We start from the raw sequence: 26363 nt of genomic DNA, 5'->3' as shown, positions 1-26363 counted from the left end.
CCTTTCCCTTGTGTTGAAATTCAAGTTCCTTCTTTTCTGTAACCTCTGCATTTCCTATCACTGTTAAGATGCTAAGAGTATTATACAATATGAAAAATTGGGCAAAACATTGATATTGTGTATCTGTTATTTTTATGTCCTGTACTAATAACTCCCCAGTCTCATCCTCCAAGGGACCAACATTAGCTTCAACTACTCTCTTCGCTGTTAGATACTATGGAGGCTTGACCATCTGCTCTTATACTTTGCTTTAATTTTCTTTCATAGTTTACCTTTGCTCTTTTTATTACTTTTTAGGAACCCTTTGTTGATCTTTAAAATGTTCCCCAGCTTCCAGTCTGCCCCTAGCCTTTGTAATATGACATGCCTTAGTTTTCACCTTTATTTTATTTTTACCTTCTTTGCATTGCCATGTAGGTTTGGCTTTTTTTGTCTCCCTTCTTACAATCCTTCTTCTTCTCTGGAATACATTTCAGTTGGGAGAAATTTATTTTCTTCTTAAACAGTTGTCATTGCTCATCAATGGTCCTATCTCTTACTCATCCTGCCCAGTTCAAAGGGAATAAAACTAAATGCATGGCCATGTAATTAGCCATGCATTTCATTGTGGTTCACTAATTGCTTTTAAGGGAAGGAAGCTGCTGCTCTTACATGTGACTCCAGACCCACAGATTGTGAGGTTGAGTCTTAATTGTCCTCTGAAATGGCCAATAAAGTCATTCAATTCAAGGGTAATAAGAGATGGTCAATAAATGCTGGCCCAGCCAATGATACCGTCATTCTTGAATGAATAAAAGAACAGATGTTTGTCCTACCAGAGTAAGGGCATCAGTGATTTTGCAGCGCACATTTTTGGCAGCTGACAGTCTTGCATCTCAAGTCAACAGATTACAAGCAGATCACTCAGGATGTCTTGGAGTCATCATTCTGGATAATAGAACAATTTTCCCTTTAATGTGATATTGGGAAGGATTGAATGATAAAAGTGGATGGAAGAGCAGTGATATGCAAGCAGAAGAGATGGTATATTGCATCCAGTAAGTGAGGAGGAAAAGCAGAGAACAGGAAAAATTAATAATTTGGGAGAATGAGTTGGGTGATAGTCATTAAGTATACATGGTACAAGAAATAGTGAGAGTTGGAAGCTATGAACCTTGGTCAAGGTCTGTGCAATGGTTGGGTCAGACCTGAGAGTCTGAGGTTGCAGAGAGAATCTGCTGAGGACTGCAGAAGGTCACTGACCTACTTCCTTCTGAGGCTATGCAATATGCTTAGAACTGATGCAACTCTAGACTGGCTGAATCTGACGATGTGGCATCCTTTGGCAGAATACAACACTGCTTTTCTCTCCACCACTTTATTGACCAACATCTCCAAGACCCTATTGGCAAACCGAGGAACTAACTTGCCTTTCTTGTCCATTTCCTTGAATGGACTGCAGTGTGAAAACTAGTTTATGATTTGTAGCGTTGAAAGTATCATGGACTTGTATTTTTAAAATATTACACTAGTGGTGTGAACATTGCCGAGTCTCAGCAAGGGCAAACACTGCTACCTCCCTTGTCTTAGAATTCCACATGGCAACTTAGAGGCATAATTATTGAGTTGAGAAATATTGCCAAGGGTATCAAGCATCAAAGTTATGAATCTCATTCGACAAATGGGAAAATTCAACCCCAATCTCTACAAATGTACTTCAAGTGTAATTTGTTACATTGTATGCCATAGCATTTGAGAGATAATTTAAATATCCATATGTTTGAGACTTGATAATGTATTAACATAAAGCAAGTCTTTTTTTTTCTGTCCCACCGGACATGTTTATCTTTCCTGTCAGATGTTGATTAACCAGTTACATCCTCAGGCTTAGCTGATTTTAGATCACAACTCCTGCATTCCAGCTTTGATTCCTCTGGAGACATTTTTAAAACTGAGTCAAAGTGAATACATGATATCTCTTGTCACAAGACACCTAACGATTATTGATATTTGCCAACTTTAATTGGTATGCAATGTCACATTATCATGGAAACGAAATATATGACCTGAAAGATGAACTTGAAGGTCACGAAAAGAGTAAGCACCAAATGAAACCTGTAACCCTGGCTATTCAGACTGGAACGTTAATTTATAATTGCACTAAATGGCAAGCATGCTGATTTGACACACTTATATTTACAATTGTGCTCTACATATTGAAGAGCCTACAATCTGCCTTTAACATTCAAATCCACCATATTACACAGTTCATGTATTCTCAAATGATTTAACAGTGCTGTGATTACACTTGCAATGCCAAAATTGTAACTATGTTCTGTGTAAGAAAGCTTAAGATAGATTTCAATCGATAGCATATTGATGGGCAAGCAAGCATTGCAGCTCTGTGGTTAATGCTGCTGCATCACAGAGCCAGGGACCTAGGTTTAATTCGACCCTTAGGTGACTATCCGTGTGGAGTTTGCATGTTCTCCCCATGTCTGTGTGCATTTCCTCCAAGTGCTCCAATTTCCTCCCACAGTACAAAGATGTGCAGGTTAGGTGAATTGGCCATTCTAAATTGCCTACAGTTTTCAGAGATGTGCAGGCGAGGTGGGAAATACAGGGTATAGAGAGTAAGGTTAGGAGTGCTCTTTGAAGGGTCAGTGTGGACTCAATTGGCCTAATGGCCTGCTTCCACACTGTATGGATTCCATAATTCTGTGGTGAAATGTTAATGCTTGCAAAGTAAATATTTGCTGCAAATATGCAAAACAGGCAAATCAAGACGTCAATAAATAGTGAACCGTTATGTATCTCTTTCCAGGTTGGAGCTGGTGAGATTTGCAATCTCTCTCAGTTTGCCATCACTTGTTGCATATTACTGAGTCTCTTTTTCTAATAAGATCGAACTAAAGTTTATTCTCCAGTGCCCTGGACAAATAAGCAGAGCAAGTCTGTGGTATTGTTAGAATTACAATTTTCTCATGGTGCAGGGTAACATTGATTATACATAAATTACTTTTCAGGTGCAGTACATCCATTCTGTCCTTTAAAAAATGGAAAAGGATTGCATTCTTTCCAGTATTGCAATGCTGTGTCCGACCTGTAGATCATGCAGGTTAATAACCCCTATATGGGCAGGAGTGCTGTTGTCATTAGTAGATCACTTTGTGACTTGCATTGAAGTCATCATGGCAAAGCAGATGTGGTTACTGAACAACAAAGCCAGCTTGCTGACCAACCAGTTCATGACTCTGTTTATTCCACAGATTTGTTTCCAGTTATCCAGTTTGCCCCAGCTTCTCATCTCATGTTATGCTGTCTGCAAACTTTTGTTACAAGTGATGAAGGATGTTGGCATCACCACTCAAATAACAATATGTCAACAACAAGGAATATGTCATCTGTTGTCGACAAAGTGAAGGATTAAACAAGTCAAAGTTGCAAATTTTAAAAACATGCTGAAACAAATTAACGGCATGTGAAAAAAGCACAGTGTTCTTAATGTTCAAATCAGTTCACAACTTGGGACGTAGAAGGGATACCCTGAAAATTGCTGATTACTCGATATTCACAACAGACTGCCATAAGCTTTGTGAAAACAACCATAGAGTCGGAAAGATTCAAAAGGAACCCAAGAGGCAACCTTTTCACACTGAGGGCTGAGGGTGGTCCATGTATGGAACGAACTGGCTGAAGAGGTTCTGGAAGCAGGTACAATTATGACCTTGGAAGGGCTTGGATGGGTACATGAATAGGACTGGGCCAAATGCTGGCAAATGGGTCTAGATTAATTTAGGATATCTGGTCGGCATGGACAAGTTGGACTGAAGGGTCTGATTCCGTGCTTCACAGCTCTATGACGCTATTACATCTTTTCTTCGAGTTCCCTCTGATTTTCCTGACAGTGCTACAGCACATTCTTCCTCCTCCATTCTTTATGTTTATGCCTCAGTTCTGAATTGTCATTAGCTAAGGAGATGAAAAATCTCAAAAACCCTGTCAGATTGACTGTGCTGCAATCAACTCTCTTGCCAACACATTAAGAGGATGTATTGAAAGGTGTAACTAACTAACTGGGCATGCTCCTGGATGCCCAGCATTTGAACGTTCTTGGTCATATTGTCAGTAATTATTGCAATTATCTCGTGTGATATTATCTATTGCCTGATATTAGATATCAGTCTTTTTAATTTAAAACTTTTACAATGTTATGTTTATCGCTTTGGCTAGTTGATATCTTCTATATTGATTTACTGCACTCTTATTACACTTGCTATTTTATTAATATTGTATCTATTACTTCATAAGCCTTTGGGTCATATTGCAATCCTTTTCCCTGTAGTGCAATCCGATATTGCATCTTAGCTACCTCATTTTTCCTCATATCTCAAACTGCACATAAAGAATTATTAGTATATGGAATGTGTTATGACAAGTGACTATTGAAGCTGAGTAAATCAAGAAATATTGAGAATCAGGTGCACACTTAAAGAAGGAAATAGAGGAAGTTACTGGGGAATGAGTTCAGAACAGATGGTGTTGATTTTCATTTCTGGCACCTGATGGATTCAGTGAGAGGTCCAAATCATTTTAATTTAATTGACGAGCTTCCCACGCATTTTTCATCCCTAATGGGCTGTCTGTCTATGGAGACAGAGACTGAGGGGGGAACTGGGGAGTGGAAATGATTTCCAGCAATAAAAGGCTTATGTAAAGTGTGTTTACATCTCTTAAAATGAGGGATGGGGGTGGTTCGCATTAAACTTTGCAGTTATTGTTACTGAAATTACACAGAGAAATGGCACGTCTTCAGATGCATTGTTAGAAGATTGGCTGGAGGTCAGAGACTTCAACACGAGCAACATCCAGATTACTTCCAACACTATGCACAAGTGAGTAGAGAAATTGATGGAAAAATCAAAATAAAGCACAGCTGTAAAGATGGTGCGTGGGAAGGATTCAGATCAATGCAATACTAGGATTGGTTCTGAGAGGGGGCAGTCACACCGTATAAAGTAGATGCTATGTACTTGAACTAAACCAGCACGAGTTAACCTACAGGGTGTTTCCATAGTTCTGCTAGGGAGGCTTTAAACTAACTCTAATGTATTATTGGAACCACGATAGGATATGAGAGAGGAGGGCTCATGTGACACAGTTGTAGCTTCTCATCTCTGGACTAAGAGACCCGGGTTCAAGTTCGATCTGCTTCAGAGGTGCATAATAACATTTTTTGATAGGTTGGTTAGAAAATATCTAGAATATGAGAGAGTAATATCAGGCTGAACAAAATAGTCAGATAACACTAGACAGGAGAATAGTAAGTGTAATACTTGAAGTCAGAATAGAGGAGAAATTAACATGTATATGAATGCAGAGAGTCTATAAAATACAATACTTGAGTTACAAGCACAGATTGTCATGTGGAGCTAAGATGTAGCATTAATACAAACCTAGTGAAGGAACAGCAGAATGTGATATTAAACATTGCTGGTTACAGAGTGTTCAGGAAAGATAGAAAATGAAGAAAAGGAGGAGTGACAGTCTTGGTTAAGCAGATAATTCAAGTACTAGAGAAAGAGAAATCTCAGATAGATCAAGGTACAAATACATTTGGCCAAAGCTAAGAGGCAAGAAGTTGCACTGCTCAATGTAGTTTAAAGAATATTAAGGTATGTGGGAAAAAAAAGAAGTGTCAGGAATTTAGAGATGTATGCAAGCACTGTAGAGTAGTTTCAATGGGGGACCTTAATTATCTGACTGACTATATTGACTGGGATGATAGCAGTGTTAAGATTAGAGATGAGGAGTTATTCTTCAATTATTTTCAGGAGAATTTATTTCAGCTGATTACATTAAGACCAGCAAGAAAGGAGACATGGCTAGAGTTGGTTCTTGGGAGCCGAGCGTATAAAACGTCATTGGGGAATCAGTTAAGATAATTGTACCATAGTTTCAACTTTGATCTCCAGCATCTGCAGACCTCACTTTCTCCTCGAATCAGTTAAGATAATTGTACCATAAGGATGATGGCTTAAAGAGACAATGAACAATTCAGAGAAAGGATAATTAACTCAGAGTACCAACTTCAATGAGGCAAGATCATAGCAGAGCCACAAAGACCTGAGTCAAAGGTTAGGTGGAGGAACAGTCGCTGAACAATGCATTATCTTCAAAGAAGAGATGTTGAGAGAATTTAAGCATCATCCTTTAAAGGGAAGCATAGATCAAAGAAGTCCAGGGCTCCCTGAATGCAAGGATAATATAGATAAATTGTGCTTATGACAGGTGTCAGGACGAAAGTATGGTAACAGTAGGAATACCACTAATTAGGTACCAATGAAGGGACATGGTTAAAATGGACATTTTGTATCTGTTTTTGCTAAGGAAGCAGAACATAGAGACAGAGCAGAAAACCCAAACACTAAAGGGTTCAAAATTGATAAGGAGAGGTATTAGACAAGGTATTGGACAAGCTGTTGGTAGGACTAGGAAGAATATTTTTAAGTTGGAGAAGGTTCAGAAGAGATTTACCAGAATGTTACCATGTATGGAAGGTTTGAGTTACAAGACTAGATAGACTGGGACATTTTTTCACTGAAGCATAGGAGTTTGTGAAGTGACCTGATAGAAGTTTATAAAATAATGAGAGGTAGAGGGAGAGTTGATGGTAATTGTCTTTTGCCTAAGATGGGAAATTTCAAAACCGATGGCACATTTTTCAGGTCAGAGGAGAGAGATTTATAGTTGACATAAAAGGGACACAGAGGGTGGTTCACGTGAACTTCCTGAGGAAGTAGTGGATCTCTATTACAACGTTTAATAGAGATTTTGATAGATACATGAATCAGAAGGGTTTGGAGGGATATGGACCAGGAGCAGGCAGATGGGACTAGTTTGGTTATGATTCTATGACTAGATGAAATGCATCCAAGGACACTGAAGGAAATGAGCATAGAAATTGTAGCACTAACCACAATCCTTGCATTTTATCTTGTGTGGTGCCAGAGGACTGGAGAATTGCCAACATTACATACTTCCTCATGAAAGGATTGCATGGATAAACCCAACAATTTCAGACCAGTTAGTTTTGATGCATTGGTGGGGAAACATCTAGAAACAATAATTAAGCATAGAATTAATAGACATATGGACAAAAATGGGTCAATTAGGGAAAGCTAGCATAAATGTCTTAAGTAAGAATCATAGACTGCTAGTCTAAATGTCTTAAGTGAGAATCATAGACTAGTATAATCTGCTGGAATTTTTGAAAGAGATAACACAGAGGATTTTTGAGGGTAATTCTGTTGATATGATGTATATCAATTTCTAAATGTGATTCTATACAATGCCACACAACTGACTTATGCAAACTGTCACAGCTCAAAGTTAACAAAAAGGCAACAGTAATAAGGTCAATATAAAATTTGTTGTGTAATTTGAAACAGAACAATGTTTCATACAAATTTTTCTGGCTGGACAAAGGTTTGGAGAGGAGTTTTCCACAAATTAGACGAACTAGGTTTTGGAATGTTAGGGACAATTTCAATGTTTGCAAACAATACAAAACTTGAACAAATTGTAAACTGTGATGGGGACAGTGCAGAGCTTCAAATTGACAACAACAATATAGTGGTGACAGCTGAAGTTCAGTGCAAGGAAACATGAGATGATACATTTTAGTAAGTAGAAAATGGGAGACAGTATAAAACAAATGATATCCTTTTAAAAGGTGTGTAGATGCAGACAGACTTGGGTGAACATGGACATAAGCCAAGAAAGGTAGTAGGACAGATAGAAAGAGCAGTTAATAAAGCCCTCAATATTTTAGGCTTTATTAACAGGAATTAAGGGTTATAGTGAGCAGATAGGTAAGTAGAGTTGAGTAGTCTATGAAAAGATCAGCCATGAACTTATTTAATGGCAGAGCAGCCTCGTGGAGAAAGGTGGCCTACTCTTGCTCTTATTTCTTGTGTTCTTATGTGCTAAATAGTTCTATAAAATACAAAATTAAGGAGGCTATACTGAATCAACATAAGACACTAGTTAAACCTCAGCTGGAGTATTTTACACAGTTATGGGTGCCACACTTTAGGAAAGATGTGGACTCATTGAGGAGGAGGGGAAGAATTTTATGAGAATGGTTCTAGGGATGAGACTCTTTCAATTATGAGGAAAGATTGGAGAAGTTGTGATTGTTTTCCTTGAAGAGGAGAAGACAAGACAAAATCTGATTGAAGTTTTAAAATCATGAGAAGTCTGGACAGAATAGCCAGATTTGTCTATGGAGGAGATCAAGGGAAACCAGCCTGAAAAGGATGCCCCATCGTCTTCTATCCTTGCCAAGCATCAGCACAGAAACTCAAGAAAAGGTCTATCTCACTTCACTGTTGAGCTGCAGCTAACTGGCAAATGGAAGAGATTACATTGGAAGCTGGCAACCAACGGATAAGCCTTTACAGAGAGTAAATGCAGCCTTTTAGCAAGCATGCACGTTAGGAAGATTACCCAAATATAATATTCTGGATTATGGTGCTGGAAGAGCACAGCAGCTCAGGCAGCATCCAAGGAGCAGTAAAATTGACATTTCGGGCAAAAGCCCTTACCTAGTTTGTACCTTTTCCCCAAATATAATACTCCAGCTAAACGATAATCTGCCTGCAGGCTACCGCATGTCTGAGATTATGGAGGAGCCTATATCCAGTCTGTGTATTACTTTTTCACACACTACTGTCTACCATGCAGTGATCTCCTCTCTAGAGACTTAAAAGAATCAGCTGAAGCAGTACTGCATAGATGTGCGATGGACGTGAATGGCGAAAGCTGTGTGGCTAACCTTGTCTTATGTCAGCCCAAAGCCATTTCAAAACTGACCTCATCTGAAAGTCTCTGCTGGTGCTCAGCTGGCTGCTTACTTGCATTTTTAAGCATCAATTACGTGAATTAGAGTCACTGGTTGGAAATTCAACTTTGGAGATCAGAAAAGGCCAACCGTAGTGTTTGGTAGGATTGTTAATATCAGTGCCAATATCTTAACCTACCAAGCAGCATTTGGACAATCAGTGTATAACTCTTTATTTTTAAACTTAGCTGTTACTTGGACTTGACAGAGGTGTTTGTATGTGTTAGTTCTTCTACAATCTGGAAGAATGAGAGCCACAAATATATGGGGTCATCACCACTTGCAAGTCACACACCAGCCTGACTTGGAACTATGCCACTGTTCTCCCTTCCAAAAGCATTGAGAATGTATCTTAACCCTGCGGGATTCCGTAGTTCAAGAAAGCTTTGATGTCCATCTTCTCAATGAATCATTGTAAGCTATGCGTAGTCGAAGAGTGGTACAGCATGGGAAAAACCCTTCGGCCCAACTCGTCCATGTTGACCAGGTTTCCTAAACTGAACTACTTCTACATTTGGTCTATATCCCTCTAAATCTTTTCTTTAGATGTGCCTGTCCAAATGTCTTTTAAAAGTTGTAATTGTACTCACCCCTACCATTTCTTCTGGCAGCTCATTCTATACACGCACCACCCTCTGGGTGGGAAAGCTGCCCTCAGTTTCCTTTTAAATCTTTCCCCTCTCACTTAAAACCTATACATTCTAGTTTTAGAATTCCTATTCTGGGAAAAATACCTTTGCTAGTCACCTTACCTATGACCCCCAACTAAATCACCCCCAGCCTCCTACCCTCCAGGGAATAAAATCCCAGCCTATCTTTGCAAAGTACATTTTGTCTATTGTAAGAGCAAATTATAACAAAAGGAATGTTTTCTCTTGCTAGTCAATATTATGATAACTATGTGGTTGGTGCTTAACATTTTGACAAATGTATTCAACTGAGTAGCAAACACTACAACTGAAATCAAGGTCAGGTGTACCATAATCACTTAGCCTGAATACTCAGCAAAGAGGACACAAGGTCAATGACTATGGATTTAAAGGAGTGTTTTGGTATGATCAGTGTAGGTTAAAGAAAAGCAGTAGCAAAATAAAGTATCTTCACTGTTGAAATTAATTACCTGTGAAATTTGAAGAAATATATTTGAAAGGTTATAGGGATGAGGTACAGAGTTGGTCTGGGTGGGATGCTCGCTGGAGGGTTAGTATGGATACAAGTGACTGAATGGCCTGCCTCAACACTGTAGGGATCCTATTATTCTAACAGTGTGGTGCTGGAAAAGCACAGCTGGTCAGGCAGCCTCCAAGGAGCAGGAGAGTCGACATTTCGGGCATAGGTCCTTTATCAGGAATGAGGCTTGTGGGCCAGGGAGCCTAGAGATAATAGGAGGGGGATGAAGGGCTTATGCTCGAAATGTTGACTTCTGCTCCTCGGATGCTGCCTGACTGGCTGTGCTTTTCCAGCACCACACTATCCGACTCTGATCTCCAGCATCTGCAGTCCTCATTTTCTCCTGTGATTCTATGATGATAAGACCTAACCTGACTGACAAATTCAAGTGGTGAGTTGGAAACATGTAATTTTATCCCTCAGTCACAGATGAAGGCTTGTAAAGTGACTGTGTACATAACTGAATAAAATCAAAGATGATTCAAAAAAAGAGAAAACAATGTGTAAAACGTAGCAGTCAATAGGAAAGTTATTAATCTGTGAATGCCATAAGGACAATGTTCGCTTTGCTATTCTTCACAGGAAGATAACTAAATAACTAAGGGGGGAATGTGTATACTCTAATCCTTGAATTAGAGCAATTAACTGAAAATCAACTAGCCAGAGAGAAAGATGTGTTGCATCATTCCTGATAACGAGAGGCAGATCATTAGCTGAAGACTAGGTATCGAGAGATAAAGTAAACAATTTTCACTTTCACTGTAATGAGAAGCAGATCTCTAACTATTAAAGATAATGATTCCCCTTTCTCCAACCCTCACTTAGCAAAAATCACGACATAACAAGTGCTGAGTTCATGTGATTTGTGAAAGGAGGCATCCAGTTATAAAACTCGTAGTTATGGAACAGAAGATGTTATCTCTGGGATGCACAATATTAATTTGATAAGAAAAATAAATGATCAACAGCATGAAATTGGGCTTGGTAACTTTTATTATAGAAGTTATTGGGATATTAAAAAATGTTGACTGTGGCAAGCATGCATACTTTAGTGTGATATCATATTGGTAAGGGCTTTACTGAATCACAGCACTGTTACAGCACAAAGACTATTCAGTCCATCAAGTTCCATCGTGTCGTGCCAACCTACTACCTGGCACCCATATCCCCGCACACTGTTTCTAAACTAAAAATCACCCAATACCCTCCTGACTGCTTCAGTTGAAAATTCTTCCATCACATTTCCAAGCAGGCACTCCATATATCACCCTTGTTTCATTTGCATATCCTTTTTAAATCTATGCTCTCCTGTCTTTTCTTTAATAAAGGGAACAGTTTCGCCCTGTTAAATCTGATCAGCATACTCATGGCTTTGCAAATCTCAATCAACCTTTTTCTCTACAAGGAGAACAGTCTTAACTTCTTCAATCTATCCTCATAACTGAAGTGTCTCTTTCCTGCAAGTGCTCCTCTAGATCACTTCTGCTCTAGATCTCTCCAATGCATTCACATCTTTCCTATAAAGTGGCACCTACAACTGTACACAATATTTTATAGAGCCATGGAGTTATAGATTCCTATAACACAGAGACAGGCCCTTTGGCCCAAGATGATCCATGTAAACCCAAAATGTCCATCCATGCTAACCCCACTTCCCTGCACTTGGCCCATATCCTTTCCTATCCATGTATTTGTCCAAATGCCTTTTAAATGCCTCATCCACTTCCACTGGCATCTCATTCCATATGTATACCACCCTCTCTGTAAAAAGATTGCCCCTCAGGTCTCCTTTTATTCTTTCCCCTCTAACCTTAAACTGATGCCCTCTATCCCCAACTCTGAGTGCATTCACCTATCCATGGCTCTCATGATCATATACACTTCTGTAAAATGTCCCCCTCAATCTCCTATGCTCTAAAGAAAAAAGTTGTAGTTTGTCCAGCCTCTCCAGTTGAGTTCTAACAAGTGTCTTTAAAACATTCAACATGACCTCCTTTATCTTGCACTCTCTGTCCCTTTTAATAAAGCTGAGAACACTGCATGCTTTATTTACTGTTCTCTCCACATGTCCTGCCATTTTCAATGATTTGTGCACATATATAATCAGGTCCCTCTGTTTCTGCAATCCTTTAGAATTGCATCCCCTACTTTATATGATCTTTTAATGTTCTTCTAACCAAAGTGCATCACCTCACACTTCTCTGCATTAAACCTCATCTGCTCCCTGTCCCACTCATTTCAACAACTTATCAATTTGCTTATGGTGTTCCATGCTGTCTTCCTTCAGTTTACAATTCTTCCTAGTTTAGTGTCATCTGTAAATTTTGAAATTGTCCCCTACACACCAAGATACAGATCATTATAATATATCAAGAAAAGCAAGGGTCTCACTACCAAGTCCTGGGAAACTCCACAACCAAACCTTCCTCCAGCCCGAAAAATATCTATTTACTATTAGTGCCTGTTTCCTCATCACTCAGTCCATTTTGTAGCAAATTGTTACTGACCCTGTTACAGCATGACTTATAACTTTCTTCACAAGTTTGTTGTTTAGAAATCCACGTATACCGCACCAATTTCTTTGAGTCTTCAAAAAAAAACTCCAGCATTTAAAATTAAATATGATTTCCCTTATAAAATCTCTGCTTCCCCCTCCTCATCAACCTTTTACATACGATTGCTAATTATATCCCAAATTTCGACAGGTTTCCCGCTATCAAAATACTAACTGGAGTGCAGTTACTGGAACTCTCCCTACAAACTTTCTTGAACAATGTCATAATGTTGGAAATTTTCCAATATTCTAGCACCTCCCCTGATTCCAGAAATGACTGAAAGATTATGACCGGTGTCCCTGATCACTTCTATGACCCTCACTAAAGGCTCTGGCTGTAGATTTTGGCCTGGATGATAACAGTCTGAGCTTTCTGCCCGACAGGTGGACAGCACTGAAAATAGCAAAACAGTGTAGGCAAGGCAAACAAGTCTGCCTTCTGGGAAGACAACAGGTTTTAGACTGGACCAGTGCTTAGCAATCCAAGTACAGGAAACGTGTGTTATCCAGGTCGAGTATCCATTATACACACTCCTAAAAATTGAAAACATCTAAAAACTGAAAGTCTTTTCAAAGTGGACCGAGTGGAGCTGAACAGACTGCTGAATACATTGAGTTTAAGCTCTTCGGTAAAGTTCTTTGATTTTAGGTCCATTTGTGTCCATTTAAGCTCAGCAAAGATTTTCAAACAGATCTGAATGGAACTAAATCCAAGTGTATCCCAAAACCAAGTGTTTCCTTATTTTGTAAAATAATTTGTTCCTAAATTTTCAATTAAAGTATTCCTGATCTGTAACATGATTCCAAATATAGAATTCATTTATAAAGCTGGAGTCTCATAGTTTCCAAGAAAAGTAAATCTTTCTTTACATCTTCATTACGTAGTTAAAAACTGATTAAAGTAAAGCAGAAGTTTGCTTATTAGCATAGCCCAACAATAATTCAGACCAGTTACAATGTAATTTTACTTTTTGGAATCCAACATCTGCATTATACTGGATTTTCATTGTAACCTGACTTATTCTATCATCAGATATAGGCATAAATAATGTGGCCTGTACTTAATGCCCATCTCTAACTACCACTAATAAAATGATGGCAAGCCACCCTACTGAAATGCTGTAGTGCAAGTGGTATAGGTACAGCATGGTGTTGTTCGGAAGGTAGTTCAATGATTTTCATCCAGTAAAGACACAGTGATATAGTTCTAAGTCTGGATGGTGACTGGTTTGCAGAGAAACTTGCGAGTGGCAGTGTGCCCACAAATCCAAAGCTCTTGTGTTTCTAGGACGTAGATGTAACAGGTTTCTAGGAGGTAGACACCACGGGTTTCTAAGATGCTGTTAAAGAAGCTTTGGTGGGTTTCTGCAGTGCACCTTTTAAATACCATCCTGTGAACAAGGAGCACAAGTGGACCATTCAGCCCCTCAGATCTTCTGTGCCATTTCACAAGATCATGACTGATCTGATTGTAACCTTCAATCCACTTTCTTGCCTATCCAGATAATCTTTCTGCCTCTTGCTTACAAAGATTCTGTTACCATTGCCTTTTCAGGAAGAGGGTTACAAATACTCAATCCCCTCTCCATAACAAAAAAAAACTCACCTAATATCTGTTTTCCTTGTGCTAGATTCTCCCACAAGAGGAAACATGTTCTCTGTACCTCTCAGTCATGGCTTCTCAGAATCTTTAATCAATCTCTTCCTCTAACAAATGTGAGCCAAGCATATCCAACCTTTTCTCATAAGACAACACACTCACTCGAGGCATTACTCTGGTAAACTTCCTCTGAATGTATTTCAATGCATTTGCTTCTATCCTGAAATATGGTGACCAATATCATTTACAATACTTTAGATGCAGGCTCAGCATAACACACACAACACTATTTTTGCATTCAGTTCCCCATGCAATAAATGGTAACCTTTTCCAATTCTTACTTTGCTTGCAAGCTGGTCTTTTGTGATTCATGCACTTGGATACTCAGATCTCACAACTTAATTTTTATTCTTCCTGCTGAATTGAACAATTTCACATATTAATCTCCATTTTTCGGATCTCATCTCACTCAGTTAACAAATTTTTTATGTCTCCTCATTCCCCTTTCACAACTTACTATCCTACTTATCCTCGAGTCATCAGCAAATTTGGTGATCACACTTCCAATCCCTTCATTCAAATCATTTATATAAATTGTAAACAGTTGAGCTCCAAGTACTGGTCTCTGTGGCACACCACTATCTCGCCAACATGAAGAATATGCATTTATGGCTACTGTCTGCTTTCTATTCCCAAACAATCTTCTATCTATGGCAATACGCTATGTCCTGTGCAATGAACTCTTACTTTCCACAATAACTTTAAAGAGGCATTTTATCAGATGCCTTCTGAAAGTTTAAGTATATTACATCCACCTTTTACTAACAGCACATTATTTCCTCAAAGAACTCCAATAATTTATTTCAAGTTAATTTCACTTTCAAAAAACCATGTTGACTCTGCCTAATTATCTTGATTTTATATAAAAGCCCTGCTATAATGTCTGTTAATAACATCTAATTGTTAAGCAAACTGCCTCGTAGTTTCCTGATTTCTGTTCCTATCCCCTTTTGAATAAAATATTTTCCAATCTAATATGAACTTTCCCAAATCAAGGGAGTGTTTGAAAGTTAAAACCAATGCACCAACTAAACTTAAAAGCCATTTCTTTTAAGAGCACAGCACAAAGACTATCAAGACATGGTCACTGTCAATCCCCAGCTCCAACAGTTTGTACCTCTTTGGTGACGTAAGTTTCCTGACTTTCTCCCTTCCAACAGTTTGGTGATCTACAGCTGCTTCCAAGGTATTACTTCTTTCCTTTATAGTGAAAACAAATAGAAAATACCTGATAAATTCATCTGTCACCTCTTTATTTTCTCTTGTCAAATCTCTAGACTCACGATCTCCAGGTTTATGCTCACTTTGTTACTTAATATTTTAAACATGTATATTCAAACTCTTCTTATCTGTTTTTATATTTCTGGGTAGAATTTTCTTAAACACTAATTGTTCCCTTCTTAATAATTAATTAATCATTCTTTGTTTTATTTTTAATTTGTCCAATTATCTGACCTGCCACTCATTTTTGTATGTTTTTATATATATTTAGTATTATATTTGACTCTTTCATTTCATAAAGGAAGATGGTCCATCCCTTGATTTGTTTCCTCACTGGGTGGAATGTAGCTATTCTGTATACCCTGAAAAAAATCCCCTAAAATGGCTGTCAATTGATCTGTGTTGACGCATCCTTTAACCAATTTGCCAATTCATTTTAGTCACCTCTGCTTGCATATAATATTATTTGCCCTTATTTAAGTTTGAAGATATTGTCTTCAAACTGAATATAAAATTCAATATTATTGTCACTGCTACCATGGGCACCTTCACTATGACATCATTAATTAATCCAGTCTTATTGTACATAACTAAGTCTGGAATGGCCTGCACTCTGGTTGGCTCCAAAGCATGCTGATATCAAATATTTATCTGAAAACATCCATGAACTCCTCACTTATGGTACGTTTGCATATCTGACATTTCCAGCCGAAAGGTAAGTTACAATTTCCTGTGATTATTGGTGTGTATTTCGAATACACTCTCATTATTTCTCTATTTATGCCCCATCTTACTCTGTGATTATAATTAGGAGCCTGTACAGCATTATCACATGTGAGTTCTTGCCTTTGTCATGTCCCATCCATACTTAAGCCATTTCCACACTCCGGTTTCCTTCAGCGATGCCATCATCCTCCATTGTGCTAATTCCAACTTTATCTAAAAGAACCATCCCTCCACCTTTCTCTAGCTTCCTGTTCTGCTTAAATGTCAAGTATCCTTCAGTATTCAGATCTTAATCTATGTCACCCTATCAAGCAGGCTGTCAATAACAGTTCATGTTCAGATTTGTCTGATTGCTTATTTAGATGTGATTCTTTTCCCCTAATGGACAATGAGAAAATATAGAAGATCACTATGCATTGGGGAAGAAAGTACTGGGGACTCAGAGAGAGTCTTCAGCCAGGGTATACCTAAAGGCAGATAAAGTATATGGTGTGGTTTTTAATCAGCAAACAGGGTGAAAGAATGGGGTTCAATGTTGACTCTGTGGCATGGGCAGCATGTTTTTGTACTTTCTGATCCATTATGCTCTAGGTGAGGGGCAGTTGCTGTTGTCATTGATCATCCATGTACACAGCAAGCTTTCAAAATGGTGCCGGCACAAGGGAAATCAAGTGAGTGGTGAATTATTCTGGGAACGGTACACCATAAAATGTGGCTAGAATTCATCAATAGCCATGTCATACAGGTAGGGTTTGTATTAAATGAGGCATGTTTGGCATGGTAAGAAATTCTGCTGAGCCTCACAGCAAGAATCCCTTTGTAAAACTTAATGTAACTCGCACTCAGCCAAAAACTCGAAAGACTCAGCGGAAATCAGTTCTGAAGAAGTACCATTGGACTCCAAGGGTTAACTGATTTTGTCTCTCTTTAGAAGTTGCCTGACCTGCTGAGTTTCTTCAGGACTTTCCATTTTTAATTCAGACCTTCTTCATCTACATTGTTATAATTTTTGTTTAAATAGTTTCTAGCTGTTGAATCTAAGTTTCTTCATTGAATTGTGTTGTTAATTTTGCATTGGATGAACAATCAGCTCAGTGTTCCATGTTCTAATATTTCATCCATAGCCTTTTATAATTGTATCACAACCATTTTAGTTACATCTCATTATAAACATCTTGAAGTGATCTGGAGCTCTAGGACTGTCATGCAATTAAGAAGCTTTTACTCCAGAGTTCACAGCAAATTGAAAAGCTCCAGGCAGCACATTACTTTTCTGTCATAACAAGTCTCTAGCAGCGCTCCACTTATTGTTGGGGAATGCATCTTCCCAGTGGGATACATCACTCTGCAGCAATTTGTATTTGCCTCTGCCTATAGCATTCTGTCCATTTGTATAGTCAGATGATAATCTTGACTATGATTGTTGGCTGTCTCTACATTAGCTTCAGCTTCTCCCCTGCGGCCAGTACCTCTTCTTACCCTATTACTTCATGCAGTGTTAGTGTAAGAAGACTATACATAAAGTAGTCATGGTTATAACTTGGCCTCTCGTTTGCCATTGTTTCATTGTAATCTTGATAAATGTCAAAATCTTTCAATTAACTTAGATGATAGAATCAATTTCCTTCTGAATAAAATTAAATTAGCTGACTTAAAAAGTCTTATCTTATACCTACTGTAACCCCTATTCCAACTTGTTCAAAATTATATTATTGATGAACTTTATTGTTTTTTTCTAGTGGACTTATGAACATTTCAAGGTTTATATCTTCAATCCTGTGATCTGGTGCAGCAATGTATTGCTGCAATTACTGAGTCGGCACACACTCAAGAACAGCAAGCTTTGCTTATACCACTCCATGTACTCCCACTCAGGCCTTATGTTTCTGACTCATTTTTCTTTAAATCTGATGAGTTTCACATTTGTCATTTTAGTTATGAACCAACAGAAAATTTAAAAAGTGACACTTAGCACTTATGTGAAAGGCTGTGAATAGTGTTTTGGCCCACAATATCTGAACAAATATAAATGTTAGGGATGAAAGCTCACAAAACTTCACCATTGACCTTCAGTTTAGAATCTCTTGACAATTTTGCCAGAGCAACTGTACTCCACCCACAATGGAAGACAGGAACTTTGATATGGTAACTTTGCCTGGTTCTTACCCAATACACTCTGTTGTAAATGAACATGTTGGCAAGGTCATCATTTTGTACATCATAATTGAGAAAATTTAATTGAATAGGAATAAGTCATTGGCATTTGCCTTTACAACAGTCAACCAAACTTTCGCTAACAAGCAGTCACCTCAGCAATTTGTCCACTTTCAGCTTCCCATCAGGCACAATCCACATATACACTTTATCAAATTCAACACTCTAAAGTTTAAAAGAGATGTGAGAGGCAGGTGTTTTTGCACAGAGGGTGGTAAGCGCCTGGAATGCGTTGCCAGATGAGGTGGTAGAAGTAGATACAACAGGAATATTTAAGAGGCATCTTGAAAGAAATATATATAGATAGTGAATAAAGGATACAGGCCATGTAGAAGCATTACATTTTAAGTTAGAAAGGCATCGCATATTGGCATAGCCTTTATGGGCCAAAGGGCCTATTCCTGTGTTGTACTTTTTTTTGTTCTTAGTTTTTGTACAAAGGCCATCTTTTGCTTTACAACCATCTTTGTCTCTATTGCAATCTCACACACCTCCAGCTTCAATTTAAATTGAATTTCGTGGAGGCAAGGCTCTGGCAGATGGAGTACAATGTTGGGAAATTTGAAGTCATCCATTTTGGTAGGAATAATAGCAAAACGGACTACTATTTACTTGATGAAAAATTGCAGAGGGACATGGGTGGCCTTGTGCACGAATCACGAAAAAGTTAGTTTGCAGCTCCAGCAGGTAATTAAGAAGGCAAATGGAGTATTGTCCTTCATTGCTTAAGGGACAGAGTTGAAAAATAGGGAGATTATGCTGAGGCTGTATCGGGTGCTGGTAAGGCCACATCTGGAGTACTGTGCACAGTTTTGGTCTCCCCACTTCAGAAAGGATGTGCTGACACTGAAGGGGGTACAGAGGAGGTTTACTGGGTTGATTCCAGATTTGAGAGAGTTGGCTTATGAGAAGAGATTGAGTAGACTGGGACTATATTCATTGAGATTTAGAAGAATAGGAGGGAATCATACAGAAACATATAAGTTCTTGAAGAGTCTGGATAAGACAGAAACAGTGAGATTGTTTCCACTCTTAGGTAAAAGTAAAACGAGGAGGCATAGGCTCAAAATAAGAGGGAGCAGATTTAGGAGTGAGTTGTGGAGGAACTTCTTCACCCAAAGTGTTGTGAATCTGTGGAATTCCCTGCCCAGTGAAACAGTTGAGGCTGCCTTTTTGAATGTTTTTTTAAGGCAAAGATAGATTGCTTTTGAACAATAAAGGAATAAGGGTTATAGTGAGCAGGAGGATAAGTGGAGCTGAGTCCACAAAATGATCACCATAATCGTATTGAATGGCAGAGCAGGCTCAGCTGGCCAGATGGCCTACTCCTGCTCCTGCTCCTGCTCCAAAGTTCCCCATGGTAGGCTACTGCAAAAAATACGGAGGTATGGCATTGAGGGTGAGTTGAAGGTTTGGATTAGGAGTTGGCTGGCTGGAAGAAGACAGAGGGTAGTAGTTGATGGTAAAGGTTCATCTTGGAGTGCAGTTACTAGCGGTGTTCCGCAAGGATCTATTTTGGGACCATTGCAGTTTGTCATTTTTATAAATGACCTGGAGGAGGGGCTAGAAGGTTGTGTGAGCAAGTTTGCGGATGGGAGGAGGGGCTAGAAGGTTGTGTGAGCAAGTTTGCGGATGATACGAAGGTCGGTGGAGTTGTTGACAGTGAGGAAGGATGTGTCAGGTTACAGCGGGATATAGATAAGTTGCAGAGCTGGGCAGAAAGGTGGCAAATGGAGTTCAATGTAGGTAAGTGTAGATTCTTTACTCAGCGAGTCGTGAGTTCATGGAATGCCCTGCCAGTAGCAATGGTGGACTCTCCCTCTTTATGGGCATTTAAACGGGCATTGGATAGGCATTTGGAGGATAGTGGGCTAGTGTAGGTTAGGTGGGCTTGGATCGGTGCAACATCGAGGGTCAAAGGGCCTGTACTGCGCTGTATTTTTCTATGTTCTATGTTCTATGTTCTATTTCTTATTTTCTTACATCCTTATGAATCATCTTACTTCCAACAAGATTCACCTGATACAATTTGTCTAACTTCTTTATTTAGTATTGCCTCTTCTTCCCTCAATAGTTACATATTGGCACCAAAAGCATTTCTATCAGCTAATGCTGTTCCTCTTTAGTCCAATGGCATTCATTCCGCCTTCTTCACTACCATTAACTGACACACCAATGACATTTTGTACTGGCCCTCACTCATTATCATCATTTGTCATCTCCCATCTATGTTGTCCTTCCATTCTATTTGTACTTCATTCCTCGTATGCCACACTAGATCTACATTAGACCAGCTCCTTTTATTCTCTTATTGTCACTCAGTGCAATGTTAGAAATTACAACCTCTGTGTATCTTACATAAGAATTACAGACAACGTTTGAAGGAGGGTTCCCACTTATATGAGACTTCAATCCTTGTCACACATTCTATTATCAAAAATAGAATTGACAAGCAACAATAGCTGAACACTATAGAAAAGAACTCAGTACATCTATTGCTTAAATTGAAGATTTTTTGTAAATGCTGACACACTTGACAGGCCTCCATAATGTTAACCATCTGAATGATATAGCAGTAATATTACTGGACAAGAAAACCAGGCTTAATGTCTGGGTTCAAATCCCATCATGGTGAAATTTGAATCCAATAAAACTCTGGAATTCAGATCTAAGGGTGACCATGTAATCATTGTCAACTATTGTAAAAATCTATCTGGTTTACTATTGTGCTTTATGGATCAAAATCTGCCATCTTTATTTGCTTTGGCCTACATATGACTCCTGGGCAAATAGGGATGTACAATAAATTAGCCAGTGATGCTCACATCCACTAGATATTTATCTATAAAGAATAAAAATAAATGCAAATCCAGTTTACATCTGTGCTTTTCAGGCTGTTTCATAATATCACATTGTCATTGATCTCAGCTTTCATGGCCTCATGAGGTTCATGTTCAGCACATTTCTGACTCTCTGTAATTACCTCATGAGAAAATGCAAGAATAGATATTGCAGACCTAGTCGTGATTCTCCCTGCTACTGTCAAACGATTGCCACACTCACCAGTTACATGGGTAACAAATTTGTATGAGGCATTGGATGATCGATGATGCATGTATAAACCCACATCACTAAGTATTCGCAACTTCGGGGAAGAAAGAGGGAAAATTGGCAGCTGACTTATAAATAACACACAATTTAAACTAGCGGAAAAAAAAACAATTAAATGAGTGTACTATGCTGTAATACTGGGACTTATAGGGAGATAGTAGAGAGCAGCAATGTCAGGCTAGCTCATTCCTGAACCTTAATGCCAAAATATTTTATCTAATTAAAAAGATGAATTTTTAAAATCTGATTAATTTTATGTCACTCTGCAGTGATGCTTCAAAATGCTAGGATCATACTGGTTAAATAAATCTGAAAAGTGAAAGTTGCAGACACTGAAGGTTGCTAGGTAACAGAAAATTCAACTTGATTCACTACATGCCATGGATTAAGGGTATTTGTCTTTGTTATTGCTCAGCCATGTTTTAACACATTGAGACATTGCTATTTGTGCCTGGTTCGGAGCATTGTGGATATACCAAGATCAGATACAGTGTAACAGTTCAATAGGTCAACTCACCAACACTTACTTAAGGCTAGTTAAGGGTGGGAACAAGTGTTAACCTTGCCATCAACACCAATGTCCATAAGATTATTTTTTAATGTATGAAGTAGTTGAACTGTGTATTTGTCAAGGGAGTTTACAAAAGGAACATAGACAGCTTGAATGAAAAGGAGTGTAATGTGGGAAAGTACAAAAGTGTCCCCTTTTTTGTTATCTAAATGGTGAGAGGTTGCAGAGCACTGTGACGCAGCAAGTTTTGAATGTCCTGTTATATGAATCGCAGAAGGTCAGTATTCAGATACAGCAAGTAATCAGGAAAGCTATAGAATGTTAAGGCTTATTGTGAGGGGAACTAAATGCAAGATTAGGGAGATTATGGTTTATTTATGCAGGGTTTTGGTGAGGCCATGTTTGGAGCATTGTATACAGTTCCGGTCACTGTACTGATGGGAGTATGCTAATGTGTTAGAAGTAGATCAGAGAAGGTTTATTTGACTAATACCTGGAATATGCAAATTATCTTATAAGGAAAGGCTAGACAGACGAAGTCAGAGGTGATTTAACTGAAGCTATAAGATCCTGAGGGGACTTGCCTGGGTGGATATTGAAAGGATAATTCCTCTTCTGGTAAAATCTACAATTAAGAACCACTGTTTCCACACTGTAAGTAATCTAATCTAATCTAGATCAGAGAAGGTTTATTTGACTAATACCTGGAATATGCAAATTACCTTATAAGGAAAGGCTAGACAGACGAAGTCAGAGGTGACTTAACTGAAGCTATAAGATCCTGAGGGGACTTGCCTGGGTGGATATTGAAAGGATAATTCCTCTTCTGGTAAAATCTACAATTAAGAACCATATTTAAAAATAAGGCGCCATCTTTTTTAGACAAAGATGAGGAAACATTGTTTTCCCTCAGAAGATTATGAGCCATTGGCATTCTTATCCTCAAAAGGCAGTCGATGCAGAATCCTAAAATTCTTTTTTAAGGCAGAGTTAGATAGGTTCCTGATTACCAAGGGGATAAAAGATTGCCGGGGGCATAAAAGAATGTAGAGTTGAGGTCGAAAATGAAATCAACTGGAATTGACTTTGTTGAATGACAAAGCTGGCTTTGGGTCCAGTGGCCTATTCCTGTTCCTTGTTCTTTTATTCATATACTTGAAAAGTAAGTCTTTATGCCTTTCCCAAGAAAATTCTTTACTCATTGTTATTTAGGAATGTTAGAAATAAGACAATAAACAGCATGAATTCCAACCCATTCTTCTCAACCATCTACTTTGTTCCTTCAGTGTGTCTATCAATGTTGATTGTTCCTTGATCTTGAATCTAATTGCACCACCCATTTCCAAAAGTATGTTGAGACACATGTTGCTTCCAGCTTAATTCACTTAGCAAAATTTGCATCGATCAGATTTTTCCAAATTGTCTTCATAGTCTTTCAATCTTCAACTGGGTCAGCTCAAAATGTATTTTTCTGTTTGACCTATCATTAGTTAATGATACCAAAGCAGATGATTCATCTGCAAAAGCTGTTCTACATGAGAATGAGCGCAGGAGAACATGAAAATCTTGGCAAGAGTTCACAGGGCTCAACGTCCTTGTTCTGTGTGAGAATGAGGCTGTGTGAGAAACATCCATAAAGATGCAACTGTAGTTCCTCATGGAAAAGGACAAGCTTTGGAACACTATGCCTATTCAAAGTTAATATTTGTAGTACTTTCCATTGTTCCTGAATACTCTGATTCAGGCTGTAGCCTGGTTGTGTGTGGGTACCAACTCTACTCTGACACTTTCATCTATGTGGCTATTCTGTCACAGCACATCATGGCTCCATAGGCTATTTAACCTGATGGAAATTGTTTTCACCAATAAAACATCAGGGTCTTTTTACTCAAGTTGCTTTGCTATTTCAGCTCTTTCTTAAGGCATGTAAACCTAAGATGTTTCATTTACATAAACAGATCTGCCCAGATATCCCAATGGTTAGACAGTGACTGGAGCAGGACATACTGGAATGGTGTGTTGAGATCACATGGAATCCCAGTTACAGCAAACTCTGTGGAATTTGCCCAAGTAATTGAAGATTCTGACCCATGGAAGTCAGAAAGTTCGGAGGATTCTGTTTCTGTTAAGCTCGTAGTTACCAGAAAAAGATTGAAGATTAAAAATTTGATCAAATTCTTGGGTAAAGATTAAGTTGAACCCCCAACTCACCCTCAAATACACCTCTGCAGTCCCTTACTTCAGGTGGCCCCCTGAAAAGCACCCTCCCCCAAACCAGACCTCTACAGTCCAACAAGTTTTCTTACCTTACTCTAAGCATTTCATCGCTTACCTTGCATTCTTGCACCCTACCCTCCTTGTATTTTGGCACTGTACTCACCTGACATCCTAACTCTGTGGCGCCCTGGCACTCTATGCACCTCTCCACCCTGGCATCCTGACTACCAGGCATCACTTAACCAACTATCATCCTAATCCTACACTGACTTTAATTATTTTTCACAGGAGCTGTCGAAATGACTGATTGGTTATTTAAATTTCAGAACATGGCACACTGACAGCTGGTTTGATTTCATTCCTCTGAGTGTCAGGAACTATGAAGGAGCTATTTGATTCCAGATAAGCTTCTCATTTCTAAAGGAACTGAGATCAGAATTTCCCAAATGGGGAGCTCAGTACTAACAGAGAAAAAAAAGTAGAAAACTGACTATGATTGCCACTCTTTTGAGTATGTAGGTCAATGAGTTATAAGCAGTAGGTGAACTTTCAGGTTAAAGTAGCTTTGGATATAATTTTTTCATTAACATATGTTGCATCATTGATCTTGAATAAACTTACCTTAGTATTGTAGGTACAATGTATTCTGTTTTGCAGCAAACTGTCTTGGTTATGGATCAGAACTCCAATGTCTGGGGACATTTTGAACTTACATTTCCAGATGCTTTTTTTTAAAAAAGAGAGCTTATCTGCAAAAAGAAAATGCCATGGAGGTAAATTATGTGCCTGTCTGGAGGGAAGGATGCACATGGAATTTCACTCAATGGATGCAAAGAGTGCTTCAAGCAACAGTCCTTCAAAGATGGGAAAACACAAGTGAAAACAGACTGGATTGTGATCTCTTGCAACTGCAAGGATAATAAGGGGCTGACAATCCCTCATTCAATTGCAATCCAACCCCTGTGGACAATTTCTTAAACTGCTGACGCATTTTGTGTTTTTCACTTTAAAGAACACCTCAGCCAGTTTCAACTCTACTGGAGTGTGTTAATGGGACTAAATGTTGTTGTGCATATCAGCTTGGGTTCAAGTATTTGCAAGCTGTGGAGGTCACAATCAAAGAATTATCCACCCATTACCCCCTGTGTTGCAGGTAAAGATCCTTTATAACTCTGATTGGTGTTAACCAAATGAAAAGAAACAGACAAATGGAATCAGAATTGCAGAATTTCAATTAATTTACAAAACTAAAGATTGTAAAACCAACCGTTCAGATAACAACAATACAATAAGTGACAACAGCTGCAATGTGGCCTGGTCTTCACAATTTATTCAGAGACCGATCCATGTTTCCTTTTTAACTTTTATCCTTTTGGACTCCTATATGTAGATTATGATCTGTGTATATGTCTTTTACATTACTAATTCTGGCCTGGCTGGTTTGGCTATTTTTGTAAAGAATAAGGTCATTTGGATCTGGGAGAATGTTATCCACAAGGAAAAGAATTAATTTTAAATTAAACTTTTTGTGACCAACAAGGGAGTGATTGAATTAAGAAAGGCATCTCGTTCACCGCTTGCCACCTAATTTGAGGTATCCCATCTGGAACAGTAATGAACTGAGAGGACTTCATCCAGAGTCTGTTGTGTCATACTTTCTTTCCCAATCAAGGTTTACAAGGATGATAGATTGATCAGCCTACGTACACAATCAACATATAGTCATCAAGTTATACAGTATGGTATCCAACCAGTCCACGCCAAACATAATCCTAAACTAGAGTTTAGATCAGAGTGGTGCTGGAAAAGCACAGCAGGTCAGGCAGCATCCAAAGAGCAGGAAAATCTATGTTTCGGGCAAAAGCCCTTCATCAAGAATACAGGCAGGGTGCCTGCAGGGTGGAGACATAAATGGGGGAATGGGGCTGGGGAGAAGGTAGCAAAGAGTACAATAGGTGAATGCAGGTGGGGATGGAGGTGATAGGTCAGAGGGGAGGGTGGAGTGGATAGGTGGGAAGAGAGATCGGCAGGTAGGACAGGTCATGAGCACAGTGCTGAGCTGGAAGGTTGGAACTGAGGTAAGGAGGGGGAGGGG

Source organism: Chiloscyllium plagiosum, chromosome 4, assembly GCF_004010195.1.
Source record: "Chiloscyllium plagiosum isolate BGI_BamShark_2017 chromosome 4, ASM401019v2, whole genome shotgun sequence".
Taxonomy (NCBI): Eukaryota; Metazoa; Chordata; class Chondrichthyes; order Orectolobiformes; family Hemiscylliidae; genus Chiloscyllium; species Chiloscyllium plagiosum.
The sequence above is the reverse complement of the archived record's forward strand: the minus strand, read 5'-3'. Positions refer to the sequence as shown.